This window comes from Cryptotermes secundus, unplaced genomic scaffold (genome assembly GCF_002891405.2).
Source record: "Cryptotermes secundus unplaced genomic scaffold, Csec_1.0 scaffold446, whole genome shotgun sequence".
NCBI lineage: Eukaryota > Metazoa > Arthropoda > Insecta > Blattodea > Kalotermitidae > Cryptotermes > Cryptotermes secundus.
Window position 1 is genome coordinate 903,142 of NW_019731271.1, and position 13,498 is coordinate 916,639.

General features: G+C 41.1%; 1 protein-coding gene across 1 annotated transcript in view; it reads right to left on the reverse strand.

Annotated features, from left to right (window-relative positions):
- LOC111866813 (interleukin-1 receptor accessory protein) overlaps window positions 1–13,498 on the reverse strand; it is a 140,306-nt gene that overhangs the window by 50,021 nt on the left and 76,787 nt on the right. The window lies entirely within an intron of this gene.

A 13,498-nucleotide genomic window follows, 5' to 3' on the forward strand; every position in this document is an offset into this window, starting at 1 on the left:
CTGTCCAGCAAGGGAGGCCCTGCCAGTAGCTACGCTACCGCTGGTATAGCTCTCAGGGTCCTTGGCATACTCAAACACCCTCACCACGATAAGGTGGAGACACCAACGAGAGATCTACTGCTTTTAAAACAGCGAGTCACGTAACATAAAACATAACAAAATTTCAGTGGGAAGCTCCTGTGATTACCAGCGCCATATCTGGATACACTCTACTCTTTGTTGTGATACTACAATAACCCTTGAGAAGCATTCTCAAATCATAATTCCACCAAGTATGTACTCTATGAACTTCAAATGTTCTGGAAAGACAGCAGCTGTACTGACACAATGAATTCGAAAGAGAACAACAGGCGCCAAATGGTGCTGCTACCTATGTCTATGGACATCTTCAGGCAAAGACATACAAACAGAGCATGTCTTCCACTTCCGTTTGTTGTTGCCATCCTCTGCTCCTGTTCATAACCATGTGCTAACACATACAACGACAGAATATCAAGCGTTGGTCTTTTACACATTATACGGATATCTTGTGAGATGGAATTTATAATGATCTGAGGTGACTGTTACAAACGCATACAAGTATAGCATGTCGAAGTCTCGTCCATATCCGTCAAAGAATTCAAACATATCTATATATAAAAGATTTCTGTAGACCCATAAACAAACAAGGGTGCACCCTACAGGCCCATTTGACGAAATTCCCGGGGGAAATAATGTATGGATATATGTAATGTAATATATCTACTGCCGGTCACGGTAGCCCAGCGGTCTAAGGCATGTACTGTCTTCGCTCGCTTGCAAACCGGGAACGTGGGTTCGAATCCCACTCAGGGCATGGATGTTTAGTTTGTGTGTGTGCGTTTTTCTGTTTGTGTATAGGTAGAGGCCTTGCGACGAGCTGATCACCCTCCCAAGGAGTCCTACCGAATGTGTAAGATCTAGAAAAACCGAAGTGAACGGAGAAGTCAATAGAGACAGGCCTAGGCGCACATGCGGCTGTAGTGCCAAGGAAAAAAAAAGTTGTCCCTGTGCTTAACTAATTAAGCACTAACCCATGAAGACGTACGGGGGAGTGGATATTATAGTTAGTTTTTCCTTTGGCGCTACAGCCCAAATTTGGGCCTTGGTCTACCTCCATGAAACTCTCCATTTCACTTCGGTTTACTCTTAAGGCATTCGTTAGGACTCCTTGGGCGGATGGTCAGCTCGTCACAAGGCTTCTACCTGTATACAAACACAGAAATACGCGCGCAGGCACCAGCGACTAACCGCTTGAGCTATGGCGCGGCCCCCATGACTCTCTTGGTCTTCGATCTTTATTTACTACAGACCCAAATCTATTGTTTCAAAGTAAGTGAACACTAGGCCTATAGGCAACACACTAAATAACCGTGAATTCTGTTGTTAGGAAAACCAATAGTTTTCTGTGAGTAGTCGATCGATATTGGCCTAATGAAGGAATTTTCTGTTACGAGACACTACTGTTTATCTTCACCATCAACACGAAGTTCACAATGGGATTTCCACCTTCAGCCAATTCAATCCTGATCCAAGCCCACTTCTTTCAGTCCATTTTAACATATCGTGCCATCTACTCCTCTATCCCGGGTGTCCTCTTCGCTAGAGCTGTCAACAGCGTTTGGAGATAAAAAGCAGAGAGGGAACTCAGGCTGTACGAGGACTATCAGCCTAAAACAAAGCCACAGTTCTTATTTGTGAGCTGCAACTGTTCGTTTCTCCACGCTCGACAGCCCTTCACCCTTTCCTTTCCCCTCGATAAGCAGCCTGGTTATTATTACTCAGGCATGGTAGAACGAATGTTATATTTTAGCGTCCTGTTGCACTGATTTAAGTCCATGATTTATTTCAACCGTCTTCCAGTGCATACACTCATCTATCTCACTCCTCTCTCTCGCACTACATGTTTCGGCACAAAAGTGCCATCTTCAGGTGCTTATTCGATTTACGATAAACTAGTTCATTGCATGCCTTGCCGTCTTCATATTAAAATAACTAAAATATATATTTATCATATATATTGATAAATATTAAATATTAAAAATATTAAAATTGTTCAGGATTTTTCATCCCTACGTCGTATCTCACTACGCGAGTCACACCTATCCTCTTCTGTCGCAGCACTCTTTCTACTTTCGTGTGTGTATTGTGCTCTGTGTTGTGTCTTGCTCCTGTGACTGCGTGTGTTATACTGCTGGGCCTGCATACCCAGCAGGTATGCAGGCTTCGGTTTCCCCTGCCAATCTTCATTCCGCGAATTGCTCCACAGTCACCCTCATCTACCATCTGGAGCTCGTGCAATAAGCCAGTAATGGCCGCAGTGCCAAGTGGACTCAGTCACACACCACTGAGGAGGAAAAAGAAGGAAATTATTTATGCTTTGCGATCATTAAGCGGTCAGCGGGTGTGTGTGTTCCCCAGTGAACTTCATAATCATCTGGCCGATATTCATGAAGTTTAGTAGGGATGTTACGTCTGCCGTTAGGGGTCACCCCAACCTCAAACTTCTATATTTTCCTACAACTGCTAATTATGGCAGACACTAGCGTCACGTAATATGGAGCCTGAATTATTTACAGAAATAGAACTCTGAACAGCCTCAGTTCTTTGAGGCAATATTTTACGGAACAGAATGAAGAAAATGGCAACTGCATAAAATCTACATTTTCTTCCATGTTTGATATTTATTGGCGAGTTATAAATTTGTATTGGCTTCACAAGACATTAACAGTGGATTTATAGGACTCGCTGTCTGCAGTGATTTGAGATAAGTGTTTGGTTAGTGGGGACTGAATGATACCATTAAACTGTAATTACGAGGGTAAGTCAATAAGTAAGTTACAAATGGATATAGAACTTAAATAAATAAGAGTACTGATTTGAAAAATGTTTTATTTCTCAACGTAATCTCCCTGTACATTGAGGCACTTGTCCAATCGGTTCACAAGCCCCTGAAAACCAGCAGCATAAAATTCTTTGGGCTGCTGTCGGAACCAGGCGTGTTCACACGGCATGGCCTACCTCATAATGCATGACAGGTTAGGTTTTCACAAAGTCTGTGCACGATGGGTGCCGCGCATGCTGACACCACAACACAAAACGCAAAGAATGGGTCTGGCATTACAGCATCTCAATCGCTACCACGATGAAGGACATGATATGCTAGCCCAAATTGTCACAGGTGATGAATCTTGGGTTCACCATTACCAGCCCGAGACAAAGCGTGCGTCAATGAAGTGGAAACATCCTGCGTCGTCTGCCCCAAAAAAAAAAAGTTTAAGGTGACACCATCCTCCAGGAAAGCGATGCTCACAGTCCTCTGGGATCACGAAGGCATACTGTTCACCGCATTCCAGCAAGGACAAACCGTAAATGCCGACTCCTACTGTAACATCCTCAGGAAAGTTCCTAAGTCCATTCAACTGAAGCATGCAACCCGTCATGCATTATGAGGTAGGCCATACCGTGCGAACACGCCTGGTTCCTACAGCAGCCCAAAGAATTTTATGCTGCTGGTTTTCAGGGCTTGTTGAATGATGGGACAAGTGCCTCAATGTACAGGGAGATTATGTTGAGAAATAAAAGCATTTTTCAAATCAGTACTCTTATTTGTTTAAGTTCTATATCCATTTGTAACTTACTTATTGACTTACCTACGTATTAATGTAGAATCCTCGATTGTCCTTTAAAGGTTTAAACACTTGAATAAAACGTGTCATGAAGCATTTAGCAAAATTATGTGCTGTAAGATGAGATGTATATGTAAAAAATTCATTGTTGTACAATTTGAGCTTCAGTAAACAGGAGTTAGGACAGAAATCAACATTAAATTCATCTAACAACCTTCAATTTCGGTCATCCAATACAAAATTTCATATGGTGTTAACCAGATTTGAAAATGAAACGTGTGGACAGAAACACATGACCTCACACACATGTTCTCATTTTATACACTGTCAGTAAGGAATGTAAGAAATTTATTATGTTTCCACTATAGACTGCGCGGCATCTGCATCCAGTGCAGTATTTTGCAACGGTGTGTAGTCTTTTGTAACTGTCTGGTTGATTTTCAATTTTAACAAAAGAGTATATCATTATAAAGCAAACAATAGAAGCACAAACAGTTTCCTACATCACTCAACATGTAATATCATTCGTGCTTTAGTGGGGTTTAGTTACGAGAAGGAAAAATAGCTTTTCATATAAAAACAATTTCCAAGAAATGCGAGAAAATGACACATTACAGGACATAGTAAAACAGGGCAACGCTGAAAAGGGTTTGTGAAAACGGTTCATTATTTCACTTCTCAGAATCTGCTGCATTGTGCCGCCCTCATCCTGTCTGGTTCAGACAGGGATAGACAAACCTGACAAGCGTCTCACTATTCAAAACCAGAGGCCAAAGTCACACACACCCGAAATCCCGGGAATCTTTTTTTCCTGAGGCACAGTTCAGCGAGAAAACATTGGGTCCTGGTGAACACCACGCTCAGGCCTATCCTAGGTACCATTCTACCTCCTACAGTATTTATTCAAACAGTGGTTCAGGAATCAGCGCATAACATAATGGCGCAAAGAGTCGCTGTGCTCGTTTATCCGTCACATTTCTGTATCTTTACACGAAGTCTGATACTGGATCTAAACCTGAAAGTTCAACTTGGCTCATACCGATCGAGCAGAAGCTCATGTCATAAAACGTGAAATAAAACGTCATAATTTTCTCCCAGCGACCTCACTATAAAACCGTCAGTAAGCCTTATGTAACATAGCATATAGGTTACAGACTCCATTACAAGTTAATATTTTGTTTGAAAACAGTTCTATAATGCTGACATTTAACATAATGCATGCTATATAACAGAGCATGCATTATGTTCATCTTTGCATATTGCTGTGCTCTCACAAGTGTTCATCACGAGTTAAATAAGACAAAAGGAAAGAAGACATTCACAATAATGGAATATGAAGACCCACGGAGGAATGCAAATTAACAAAGAACGGATAAATGTGCAGATATAGGCGATTGAAGACTTCACTTCACTTCACCTCACCTCTACTATAATATACTATACGATTTTTTTCACCCTTGGCACTACAGCCCTAGTGGGCCTAGGCCTACCTCCATGAACTCCGTTCACTTCGGTTTTTTTAGATCTTACACATTTGGTAGGACTCCTTGGGCGAGTGATCAGCTCGTCGCAAGGCTTCTACCTGTAGACAAACACAGAAAACCGCACACAAACATCCATGCCCTGAGTGGGATTCGAACCCACGATCCCGGTTTCCAAGCGAGCGAAGACAGCTCGGCTACCGTGACCGGCCAATACTATACGATTACTATACTATACTTCCCACGTTGAAGTGCTCCTTTCCCATCCTGCGTTTTGAGTGCAAATATTGTTTACATTAAATTATCAACAAAGATTATATGTTGCTGATCTAATCGTTCGTTTTCAAACATGGTTCTTGAGCTCTGGTCCAGTTGTACTGCTCGTCTTTCCTTTAGAAGGAAAATTGTGTAATGGCTCAAGTGCGCAGAAATGGACCATCCAAAGAGGGTGTGGAAGAGAAGAGAGAGAGAGAGAGAGACATTGTGGTAGGAACTAAATTAAAAGTTACATAAATCTACGTCAGACAACCTGATTTCTAACTAAAATAGTGTGATGGCAGACATTATTCATAAGCTGTCGAACGACCTATGACACTTCGGAACACTAGCAACATAAAGAGACTGTCAGACACCAGATCCGTGTGGCTAGACGCTGACTAAGAAACCCTAGCTTAGAACAGGTTTCCTCGAGATGCATCCATATTGTACTCATTTTTTACTCACTCCGGGGTTCTGTTTGATAGACAGCCGTTACTGCATATAATACAGTAAATTTCTTTAACAACTTTCAGTCTGTTAGGGTGGTTATATCAGGGGACGAAGGTAAGGGTAGGACAGGGGAAACCAGCAAAGTATGGGCAACATAATGAATTTACATTAAAATTTTCAGTGTTCTAGTACGTGAAAAATACACGTTCACTAAGCATTACTTAACTCATTCGTGTTTGTATGAGAAACAAGCTGAAATTAATAGCGGCAAGCGTGCATTACCGGGGAGGGGAAAGAAAGAAACCCAATAAAGTAACTGCAAATGCCCATATTCGCATAGCCCTAAGATTATATGGGCATTGTTTCCTGTAATATGAGCACAGTGTTGTGACACTTGTAAATACAATTACAGATCATGGTGAAATCTAATTCTGTGCCATAACCCATATTAAATATTAAAGCACCATTTTAATGTGTTACTTTTTAAGACCAGTAATGCAAATATAATTCCTTAGTCACTACAAAAAATTAAGCCGGCTTTCAATTCAGGCAATCATCATGAAACTAAGGAGAACATACTCCACAACATAAATACCATTTTCTCCCGGATTTTCGGTGGAAACGTTGCTTTTGCATATACGGTCAATGTAAGTGACGTTAGTAGTTAGTTGGGAAGTATTACCCCCTCTTTTATGATATTTTTGATACATTTATAACTCATGATATTTTTTTGCTGCAATATCTTTATAGTTGGTTAGATCTCTTGCAACTCTCTCGACTCTTCCAAGGGTGCGAACTGTTACATTAATTGAATTAATTGAATCTTCTGGGATATAACGCCGTGTAGTCCGCTGAAAGCCAATCAATATTTCGGAGGGACAATTCGTCTCGATTGTCAGGTTTTGAAGAATAAACCAAGCAAGAAACCAGCATGAAGCAGAGTAGCTTGCCTAGAGTGTTGTTCAACCGTGAAGATGGCGGCGACATGTTCTTCCGAAGCGTTCGCCGATTTCCGACAGGCCAAACGGCATTATGTCCCAGAAGAGAGAACCTCAAATAATACATATTATATTAATTGTTGAAGCAGGGTGTTCTTCAGATGTATGTACTATAGGAAACAGAATCGCCCATGCCATCTATACCAGAAGATGTTGATGGAAACTGTTCTGAAACATGTTCAATGGATTCTGGTAGTGATGTGGTTACGCGATGACGTGGGAAGTCGAAGGATCATGGTTTACAATCGGGAAACCTTCTCCAATGCAAACATTTCCCGGGATTCCAGCCATATTCATTGTTCAATTGCAGGACGCTCTAAATCCATGGGGAAAAAAAAATCAATCTATGTGAAAAAGCAGCGAAGGCTTCCCGAACACTGTGGCATCTTAAAAACCCCGTGACCTGTCCCTTGGCTGCGCACCGCTCGCCGTGAACTCGTCAAGTTACTAAAAAATACCCTGTATATATGTGTGTGTTTAACGAGGCACAGTACATATTTTGAAGGGTTTCAGCTTGCTACGGTCTCCACTTCCGATTGAAATAATTACAAGAGGCATACTTTTTCCATCCCACTGCTAGCGACCATCTGCTCCTAGGTTCGAATTCTAAATCATCTGTAACGAATATATAAGATTCTCATGTAGTCGGTGAAATTATACGTTAAAGTACTGGGATTTAGTAGTTATTGTATAATAATATTCTACACTACTTCTCAGCGAAAAATAAAATATCGAAAACTGTTTCGAGCCATAAAACACGAAAGAATACTGCCTGTATTGATCCGTACTTTAATAACATTTTCATCGCTCGCCGAGAAAGCGGTGTAACGGTGCCGCTGAAGATTTATATTCTGAGAGTTACAGGATAAAATCTCTACCGTGTTACCAGCTCTCCTGACAAAATTCAATTCTAATGCATTTCTGCTGATAGTAGGCCCGCATTACAGTTGGGACTGTTGGGCATTAGGGCCGAAAGATCTTATTTCTATGACCCGGGGATTGACTGATACGCACCTAACTAAGAACGTGCCTCTCCAATTTTGCACCTTAGGACGTAAAGAGATCCTGTTCGCGCAACGTATTATGTTAGGAATATCAGACAATGGACAACTCCATTAATAAAGCAATTCTACATATCCTGACTGAACTTTGGTGGCTCTCTAAGTCTCCCCAAACAAATTCCTGGACATTGTCATGAAATACTGTACATCATAATGCAACCTTACTAATCCTTACCTACTCACTCTACATCATTATCGTCTTATCTGTAAGGAGTATAGCACTCCAGAATCCGGAAATTCCACACAGGTGCTGTGATTTCATGGCAACAGATATTACGTAATTTCCGTTGTTACCCGTGATTCGAGGGGAAAATCCTTGGTGTTTCGTTTGGGTTTAATGCATCCGTATTCTCATGAACTGGTATATCATGTAATAGTCCATTAAGTGCTTCGTGGAACTTGCTGCACAGTATTAACCTACAGTAGCATACAAAATTATGGTCACATAAATCGTGACGGTTCTATTTCTACAGGCCTATTTAAGACAATAAAAATACAAAATATGTAAGAATAATTGCGAGGACAACAATACTAACAAAACAGACGCCCTTAGCAGAAAAAACACACATGACACCGAAATCAAGCGTACATACTCGTACGGCAAAAAATCAGCCGAATGAGACATCTGGTACCACCAAAAAACGTACTACATTCAGCTTAGGGAATGTACGCACACTGTATTCACTATGGCACGTTCGCGTACCTATTTAGGCCTTTAAGTAAAGTACAATTTCAATTCTGCCGACCTTTATGAAATTTGAAACAATTAGGCAAACTGATGGGAAGATTTTCACCGTAAATTTTAATTCAAGCGAGTTCAGTGATTCTCGAGTTAGGAGACTATGCAACCTAAAAAGTCATTTTCTTAAATATCTCGAAAACTGCAACATATACTGCAAAACGCATTGAGAATAAAATGTATAGATAATTTGTCTGTACTTTCTTTCTTCGCAGCTCTTCCACTCTATAAATCACTACATAAGACTGGCCTGCTTAACACATAAAACCTTCTTGCCGGTGCTATTAGAGGAGCACAAATTCTTACACCTGGCAACGAATTCTCTTACGGTCATAATTTACATTTCTCTCTTAGCAGACTCATTCTAAACAAGGGATAATCAATATTTACGAAGTGTGTTTAAGATTATGACTTTAGGAAATGGTCATATTAGAACAAATAGAAATGAAAATACACCGGTACCAAGAAGAAATGGTCTTTTCATGGCCGACCCTAAAATAGCTTGTCGCGTTCAGCACACAGTACCCTCACCGCGATAAGTAGATTCAGAGGGCGTGGGGCACCGCGCGGCTCACCTGTTTGTTTTAGGTGCAGGTAAAACAATGACTTTATGTGAGGCCCACCTTCTAATGCATGTGTGAAATATGTCGAACGCTAAGGAATACTACGTGTTTTCCCGCAACTTTCGTGTTCCATGCACATAATGCTGAGATATACTTTCGGAAGTTACGTTTTTCCGCTCTGGTATATTGGAAATTTCACCTTAACTTCCACTCTTCGCGGTGGTAATCTGATCACAACCCATCCCAAGTCAGAAAAAAGAAACTGTGAACATGCCTGGGCAACAGACGCTAATTTATGTGCTCGACTAAGGGTGAAGTAATGTCCGACTGCTTTTCCGTCCGCCCCCATGTTTCTTCTACCAAATCACATTTCGGATTTGATCGTGTAAGTAAAGTAAAGATGCCGGTCACGGTAGCCGAGCGGTCTAAGGCATGCACTGTCTTCGCTCGCTTGGAAACCGGGATCGTGGGTTCGGATCTGTTTCCTGTGAGGTACGAACTGAATTCTTATACACTGCCGGTCACAGTAGCCGAGCGGTCTAAGGCATGAACTGTCTTCGCTCGCTCGGAAGCCGGGATCGTGGGTTCGAATCCCACTCAGGGCATGGATGTTTGTGTGCGTTTTTCTGTGTTTGTCTACAGGTAGAGGCCTTGCGACGAGCTGATCACTCGCCCAAGGAGTCCTACCGAATGTGTAAAATCTAGTAAACCGAAGTGAAACGGAGAGTTTCATGGAGGTAGGCCTAGGCCCAAATTGGAGCTGTAGCGCCACAGAAAAAAAAGTAAAGCATAAAGTTGTCCCTGTGTTTAGGCTTCATAACGTGAAGACTTGATGTAAAGCTCCAAGAATTCTTCCTATTACACAGAAATGTGTTATTACTTTCATACTCCGTCAGCTTTCTCCCTGAACACAACACGCATTAGGCAGTTCGGAAATCCAGAGCAGGGACATGAATGAAGTATAGAAACATCCTGCCCCTGTTCGAGTTCGAAATTGGGACAGTAGCCGCTTGGATTACTGAAAAAAAAATGTTGTCTAAAATATGCATATACAGTTATAGAACAGCTGTTTCGTGAAAAGGTTCGCCTCATGACAAGAGACCGTTGCAGACGAGGCAAGGACTGGTTACTCCGCATCCTGTGGTTTTCGGGATCAGATATTGACCCGGAAACCGGCTATGCTGAATGCGATCTTTCAAAGTTTTCGTCAGTGTCACTAGGCAAAAGTACAGACATTGTCTCAAATTAGGCCACGTTCGCTTTCGTTCTCACATTTTCCAATTCATCGTTCACTAATCATCCTACCACATGATGAAACATAGCTTGTTCCTAATGAAAGCGCTGATAAATTAATAAAAAATAAATAATTTCATGAAAACAGAAGGTCCCAAAATAGTCTTTTTCAGAAAAAATAGGGAAAAAAGAACAAGTTGGCTTGGAAATGACTGCCTTCTGTAAAATATCGCCGTAAAGTGCGGTGAATATTTACCAGACAACATTGGGCACGTACATACATAGACACATCGGTCGTATGGAAAAATGTCGTACGAGTTTTTTGCCGTACGACCTCCTTTTCACACTAGAGCGACCAAATACATTTCTTTGCTCTCCGACTGTCGTACGGTAGATGTCGCATGTCGTCACCTATGAAAGCTAAGACTACACTCTATATTCTACTACTGGATGCGACATGAACCGTACGGACGTCGTACGACCGATGTCGCTGTGTGGGATCCTAGCCATAACGTTACATCCCAGAAGACATCTTCATAGACATCACCGTGAGACCCACATATCTCTGCTCGCCTTTCCCATACTGGAAACATGTCACAAGTAATTTTACAGAATTTACTGTGACATTTATCTTAGGCCACGTCCCAGCTGTATAACAAACCAATCTTGAAAGAAATGATTCAAAAGTCTCTTCGATCTTCATGTAACGCACGGTTGATACGGACGATAACCGATCCACACTGGTTGCAAACCTTCTCTATAAAATTTAATCGAAATCCGATCAATAATTTCGGTGATGAAGAAGTCGGACAGATAGAACTCACAATTATTAGTTCCTTTCACGTATTCATGTAAATAAGCATAATAATTATGTCAATTTCGATAAATCATTTGCCAGCAAATATACTAACCACACTGATGATGCCCAATAATTTCACACACACATATATATATATATATATATATATGGCCATAAGCCTCAGAGAAGGATATTGGATAAAGTTTTGTATGAAGTTTATAGTAGTGATATCTCACAATAATTACTACAGTCAGTTTTATCATCCTTCTGGTGAACAGGTACAATAATAGACTCCTTCTGCCACAACCAGACAGTGATATCACAGTCTGCCCCCTCGAATGATCGGACATGAAGAGCACTTGAATGCCGTTTTCTAGCAATCGAAATATGGTCAAGCAGATTGTCAGTCTTTTCATCAGGAGACGTTAAAGTAAATTTATGAATGTTACAATGTGGGAACTGACCAACAATCACAGTTTATTAAACAATCTCAGTACTTCATAACAAAACTCGGAACACAGACTGAGGACGGCTGATAACGAAACGACAAATGCTGTCCACATTCTTAGAGCTTTCGATATTACGAACGAGATATGTCGGTCTCATTTTCCCTTGTATATTTTCTGTGTAATGGATTATAAATGATGGAATAAACTCGTGCTGTCACTTCTTAACAGTTTCAACGGACTATATGCAAATTTACACTAAAAGACCTAACAAGTTTCTAAGAAAAATATAAAACACTCAAAACTCATAAAAGAATACCTTTGTCCCACTAAATCTCAGCACAGGATTATCTCCATTTGATCGCAAGCGGACAACGGCCAACACAATAGCGCCCTAACATAAAACTTGGACATTATTTCTTGAATGCAGAAATGTGAAAAGGATCTACATAAAGAGAAAATAAAAATCACACTGCATGAAAGTGTTCTGATGTAATTTGGTTTATAAAACTGTTTGTATTTGCTTTAGTCACAGATTGTAAATACGTAATAATGGATGACTTCCGAGACCGTCTTGTAGCATTTTTGCTTTAAATTTTGTACTTGTTAGTGGCGACAGAAGAGTTTACATAAGCAATGAGAAGTATAAGGTATCTGTTAAATACATAGAAAGGTGGAGAGAAGCTAAATCCTACGAAGGTACAAAATTAACACAAATATAGTGTTTGAGATGAGCACTGCTAGGTGACACGGCACTTCACAGTGAACGCATACAAAGCACTGCAGTCAGTAAGTGATTTGCAAATATCAGCCACTCTGTTTACCAACTAAAAGAGCAATCAGCGCGCGGTTCAAATTTACACTTCACCATTTCAAGCCCAGCAGGATTATTTGAGGTGCATTTTTGACGACAGCTACCTCGTATATAGGCCTGTCTTTAACCATCTGCCTTGTATACAGGTAAGATGTTAATTGGTAGTGATCAGAGGTTGGGATTAGATGATGGGTTGTGTTTGTATATAGCATTGGTCTAGGAGGTGATTCTATTATTTCTGCCGAGGTAGGATCGAGAATTAATTAAACTGGTATGCCAGGCACCAGCAGTTATTCCTGACTCAGGTGAACAGGAGTGGCTTGATAGTGCTGAACCATACACGCACCAACAACACAGGTTGAAGTATTCAGAGGAAGATTCAGTAGCATTGTTGGAGGCACTGGTATGGTTCACTGTTAGCTGTAGGCCGTACAAAAATTACTACCCACACTTTCTATATTAATCCATCGCGATTAGCTTGAGTAGTAATGTACTGAGAATTGCAACGTTCGCTGATTCCCTAAATAATACTGAAAATGATAATTTAGAATTTGGAGGCAAGCGATAGCATAGTTCATTTAGACACTATGTTACAAGCCGTAAGGTCGCGGCTTCGAGTCCCGATGAGGTCACTGGATTTTTCAATTTACGTAATCCTTCCAGCCGCACTACGGCCCTGGGGTGGACTAAATCTCTAACAGAAATGAGTACCAGGAATCTTCCTGGGGGTAAAGACTGCACTCCGCGTAAGGCTGACAACCTAACCGCCATCTGTGAGACTGTTTAGAAAATGTGTGAGCCTTGACGTCTCACAACCCTATGGGCCTCCAAACCCTGCTGCAGGGAGTTCTATTTTTTTTATTTAGAATTTAGCCAGAGCGACACTAGGGCACCCCCTTCTTCGATGAGCGAATATTACAGAGTGATTCAGGCGGAATTTTTTAAAAGCCCTGATTTCCAAATTTCTGGGCGAAAGGCGTCCCTTTTCAGATTCTAACTGACTCTACTG